This window comes from Nicotiana sylvestris, chromosome 7 (genome assembly GCF_000393655.2).
Source record: "Nicotiana sylvestris chromosome 7, ASM39365v2, whole genome shotgun sequence".
NCBI classification, from domain to species: Eukaryota; Viridiplantae; Streptophyta; class Magnoliopsida; order Solanales; family Solanaceae; genus Nicotiana; species Nicotiana sylvestris.
Window position 1 is genome coordinate 23,401,027 of NC_091063.1, and position 5,881 is coordinate 23,406,907.

The 5,881-nt window shown below is 35.3% G+C and overlaps 1 long non-coding RNA gene across 1 annotated transcript; it reads left to right on the forward strand.

The window, feature by feature from the left end:
• Positions 1-270: 270 nt before the first annotated feature.
• Positions 271-2,773, forward strand: LOC104221954 (uncharacterized). Its single transcript, XR_011401184.1, has 3 exons — positions 271-568; positions 811-915; positions 2,409-2,773. It is a non-coding gene; the product is annotated as an uncharacterized lncRNA (long non-coding RNA).
• The last annotated feature ends 3,108 nt before the right edge of the window (positions 2,774-5,881 follow it).

Sequence of the window (5,881 nt, forward strand, 5' to 3'; positions counted from 1 at the left end):
TGAAAAAAGAGAGGAGAAGCAGGCGGTTGAAAGAGAGTGAAAATGTATTGGAAATAGTGACTATAACTTGTTAATACATTGGGCCTAAAGGCTATTTTGGGTCCATGTGAAAAAATATGGGCTAATAAAATTTTGAAGGGTTATACATGGTAGTTTTCTCACCTATTTTCCAGCGGATGAACCCACTAGAATTAATCAATCTTAGCCCAAATTTCAGGCATCAACTGAAACCCAAAATACACATTGAACAAAATAAGTCTTTCTCTCCCCCTCTCTCTCTCTCCAGCGCACAGTCCCCCCTCTTCCATGGCAGATTTCTATTCTGTCTCCAAGTTTATTTGTGGCTAAAGAATTGGTCTTTATCAGCCTCGAACATATAGTATCCGCCCTATTTCGTGCAATCTCGTCGCTCTATAATCAGGCTAGGTATTTTGGTGTCTTACAACCCGTGAATCTTCAAAAGTAAGACCAAATATTACAATTTCGGGCAAGGCCTGAGGCGAATCACGAGTTGTTTGACCAAATCACATGAGGGCTTGTCCGAATCGCAACGTTCCGATTCAAACGGGTATTTTGACTATAATTCAAACCCTTGATTTCAAATTCCTGCTCAAAATTTGTGACCCTAGTTCTTCTACTATAAATATGTCCTGTTAGAACCCATTTAGGAGGGGTTTTTTAGCCGCCTAGACTAGACATAAGAATTAGCCACCTCTTGAACACTACATTATCACTATCACATTTGATATAGTCTCAAATAACTCAAGACTCTCTTACAAAACTTTTCTTTTCTGTCTCGGTGAACTTTAGCCGTGACAGAGATTTTGGAACCATTCCGATCGAGGTTCGAATCTTTTCCATAATGAGAGAGTAGATTCGAGGCCAACATCGTCCTAGTTCACTGCCCTACAACAGGTAAAATCTAACTTTTTTTTAGTTCTGATCTTTCCCTTAAGGAAATTGTATTTGCTTAGAAAAAACATGTCTTAGGTTTATGTTTTATCTGTTGTAGTGTAATGTACAGATGATATTTTTTTTATACTAAAGTGATGTGAAGAATCAACGTTTTAAGTTATGTTGTATTCAAGTTGGCTGTGTTAAAACTTTATTGATCAAACCATGCTATTTGCTATTGTTTTCTTGACTATTCAAAGAAGTGTAGAAAAAGAGATTGTCTTTAACTAGAAAACTTAAAGATGCAGGGAAGCTAAAAGAGATATTATGTAGAAGGACTTATTTTATTAACGGAAAGTGGTGTGCCTTTTATAGGCTTACAAGCTCGGAAAGATAATATCTATCCATAACACCCACTTAACTAAAATCTAGGAAATGACCAGAAAAACAGCAACCAAATTAGAAAAAATAGCAACTAACCTAAAGACTCTGTAAACTCTAGTAAAAGACTTATTCAACTCACAGTAAATAACTTCATCCAGCCAATAAACTTAAAAGAGTAATTGAATCAGTTCCCAACAAGAAGTGACGTTGTTCAAATGTAATATAAACCATGTTCTTTAGGATTTCATGTCTTAACAACCATCTTGTTCTAAAATACTTTTAAAACTATATTCTTGAAGTGTAAAAATAATGGTAGAAAGCATAGCCTGTGGGTTATTTTGGTAATTATAGAGATGACGACAGTGGGCAACAATAATATTCATGCTTAGTTTAAGTACTTCTCTATGATTTTGGTTTTTGCTGTCAGTAGTACTAATAGGAGCTGACCACTGTTTCACTTGTTTAGATAACGGATATAAAAAGGGTATAATCTGTTAAGATATTTAAGGTGATCTATTGTATCTCTAAATAACAAATTACATGACTCTACATTTTTTTTACTTTTGATAACTGAAATACCATGCCATTAGCTTTCTTTTACAAACTTTGTTCAAAGTATGGCGTTGGCTAGTTGTGGGTATGTGTTAGCTTTCTGTTTCTTTTTCTATGTAGATACACCAGTAACAAGTTTTCTGCAACCCTTTTTTAACACTAAGAAACCACAACAATAGAATTTGATATCTCATTTGAAATAGACTCTTGCTAACGAAGTGAATGCTACTGATGAGAACTTGCAAGTCTTTTTTGTTGTTAACATCCTTCGGTTAATAATCTAAAAGTGGCCTTAGAAACTGTAGAATATATCCTTGTCTGCCCATTTAATTTAGACACTTTAGGATAATACTCAATAGAAGATAAATTATATCTTAACTTGAAATATTACTTAAAAAGCTATTTTCTATTAGTAGGAGTTGATTCTTTATATTTTGGTCACCATGGCATGTGAGCATATTTATTTTAATACAAGTTGGAAAGATCAATATTTCCTATCTGACTTTCATGTCTGTTAAAAAGCATATGTTCTTCTCTAACTCTTCTGCTCTTTCTTTGTTTTTGCATGAACACGGAAGCCGAAAGTTTTACTTTTAAGACTGAACGACCGCGTAGCACCACATGGAGTCATCGTTATTTGTGCTATCCTATTGTCGAATCTCACGGCGGAAAACCATAAATTCATCCTTATGGGATATCGGTGGGGACTACCCATTATGCTACTTTAATCTTTACTTTGCTAGTTTCTCCCTTGATCTCTATATTGCGAATCTGTTCTTTTTTGGGTATAAGATTGTAGTCCTTTTTTTTTTTTAATTAAAAAACTTTCGATTAGTCTCACTTAGGACTTATATTCAAGCTAATAATGGGATTACTTGTTACATGGAGATATGGCAACGGTTGAGGACTTTAAAATCAATGGTCTAGCCAACTCCTTTACCTACTCCCTCTTTTAATTTGTCTTAATAGCACCTTACAATGCGAGGATAAGGGACAAGCACGTAATTTTGGGATACTATTTGACCAAAAAATGAGTTCACTATTTTATATAATCTATACTTGTTTTCTTGAGCTTTAGATACGTTAGAAGATAGAGTGACTTTAAATAATAATGTTTTAATAAAAATTGACATTTAAGTCTTCCACAAATCACGTTTGATTTAACATTTGATCCTTAATCCGTTTGTGTGACAAAGATGAAAGCATTTTGGCCTTTACTCACTTTTGTAGTAAGTTGATAACTTTCTTTTGAAAAAATAATTTTGCAGCTCTTATCATTTGAAATCCTTCAAATCGTCCTTTTTCAAGGCCTCTACCATTTGATTTCGCAAATGAAAGTTACTATTTTAATTAATTTAATCAATCACTTTACTTATCTCAACACTTTGCCTTAATAAATTTTAGTTCGGTCGATTAACCATTTTAATATGGATCTTAAAGGGTGCCTTAAAAACCTTCCCTTTAGATTAATTGAACCCTTACCTAGAATTTTTAGGTTAAGTAGACCATTAACAAAGTTATACTTTATTAAATTACTTTAATCAATTTAGGTGCCCTAATTCTCCTTAGAAATAATTAGGTGGTGACTCTTAACTTTAATCAAATTCAGAATCGCCTAATACGTTGTACCTTAGTTTAACCAGTTTAAAATGGGGTATAACAATACTCACTTGAAAAAGCTGGCGCTCGCTTTGCTAAGCGCCTTCATAAAGTTAAAATCGTACTTTCAATGCCACCCCATATGTGTCGTGACCTCTTACCCACTGAGGAATATCGTGCACAAACCCGAGCTCTCGGGCCGGTTGACCAAATGGGCCGTCGAACTCAGCGGGTATGATATCGAGTATTGATCCCGAACCGCCATAAAGTCTTAAATTTTGGCAGACTTCGTGGCCGACTTTACGCCGGCCTTAATACCCAAAGTAGAAAGGGAATTATTGCTAACCTCAAGGACCACCTCGAGAATTTGGACTCTTTTCACGGATGGTGCCTGTCACACCTCCTTTTTCAGATACACCCCGCAAAGGGGCGTAAAAGGGAGTTTTTCCAATTAAGGGACAATCGAAACGAGATTTATTATTTAATTCAGAGTTGCCACTTAGGAGATTTATGGTGTCCCAAGTCACCGATTGAATCCCGAATCGAGGAAAAGATTGACTCTGTATTACAGTCCGCGACCCAGAAATCCAAGTAAGGAATTCTGTTAACCCGGGAGAAGGTGTTAGGCATTCCTGAGTTCCGTGGTTCTAGCACGGTCGCTCAACTGTCATATTCGGCTTATTTACCTGATTTTAATACATGTTGAACCTATGTGCAAATTTTAACTGTGTACCGCTTTTATTATTTTTATTTTTACCGAGAATTGCAACATCGTGAAAATACATCTCGAACCACGTCACATCAATGCACACGTGGTTATTGACACATTTCAACTCTGTTGAGATTTGGATTTGGGTCACATAAATGTGCACCCGAATTTAAGAAGATAACATTATTAAATACGCGCCTAAAGCGATTAGCGTGTCATTATTTTGGGTAAGGCCGTGAAATTTTGCTAAACGGCCCATCCCGAAGTCTAAGTAATTTTACCAACACGTATAGAGGGCCCCGCAGCTTGTGTATTTTTGTTTGTCGAGGCTCGTCTCATTCATTATTTTTAAAAGGAATTTGCTACGTCGTGGAAATGCATCTCGAACCACGTCACAATCAATGTACCCGTGATTAGCGACACATTTCGACTTCGTTGAGATTTGGATTTGGGTCACATAAATGTGCACCCGAGTTTAAGAGAGTAAATTATTTAAAGCGCGCCGGAAGTGACTTGCGTGTTATTATCTTTTGGGGAAGGCCGTGAAATTCGCTAAACGTCCCGTTCCTAAGTCTAAATATTTTAAAAATAAATATTTATTGAGAGCCCCGCAATTTTTGTATTTTTTTTCATTCCGCGAGGCTCATCTCATTTTTATCCAAGGATATCCTAAAGCGACTATGATTTTCTATTTATTGGTCTCTAAGAATAAAGAAAAATCCTAATCAATTAGCATTAAAAGTTCGGGCTTCAAGTTCAAATCCGGGTCCAAACAAAAGGAAACACCTTCTAGTTTGAACCCGCTACCTAACTTAAGATCTGTCGCATGCCGTTGTAAATATTAACAAACCAGCTACCATTTCGATCTAGTTCAACTTTAGCTTTATTATATGAATTGGATTATTGGAGTTAACTATGTGAAATACAAAGCCATTTTTTGAGCTCCTTTCACGATTTGTTGAAAAATGCATCAATGCTTAAAAACTGTCATCAAGCTAACATTAATCACTAACATTTGAGAACTAACATTAGTTACTAACATTATTTACATTGCTATTTAAAATGATGTTATTTACTCAAGTGAACTCGCAATTTCAGAATTAGACCTATTAAACCAACATGCTGATTTCCATAAACTATTTGAACCTGCTTTGTGACATAAACTATTTGAAACTATTTCGTGACTACTGAAAAAAAAGAATTAAATATAGTATATTTCATAACTAGTAATCACCAACCAAGATTAATTACAATTGATATTCCATGTTTGTGGAAATAGATTCAATCAGTCCAGTTTATGCATTTCAAAGTCATTCCAATACATACTATGAAATATCAAGTGAACTACTGCTTATACATCAAATTAAACACAAAGAAACAGTTATTTTCAGAAATCCATTCCAACAACTCTTTACTTCCTTTCCTTTAGATTTGAGAGCTGTAGAACGTGTACCTGGATAACGGAAATACAAGAAGATGAAGGAGCAGTCAACAACAGTAATAACACAACAATGCAGTGACAGAACAACCAAGTGGCAGATTAAAAAAAGGAATCAACCAGCAGAGTTCCAGCAACACCCAATGAAAACAGTAGCCAATAACCAATAGCAAACTCAGGAAGAACCAATTGAAACCCCAGAAATACCAAACAACAACAGTACTAGTTCTAATATTCAGCAGTAAAAGAAAAGACCCACTTTTTAGTTTCTTAGCTCTCCAAACACGGAACCTTTTGGATAAAAA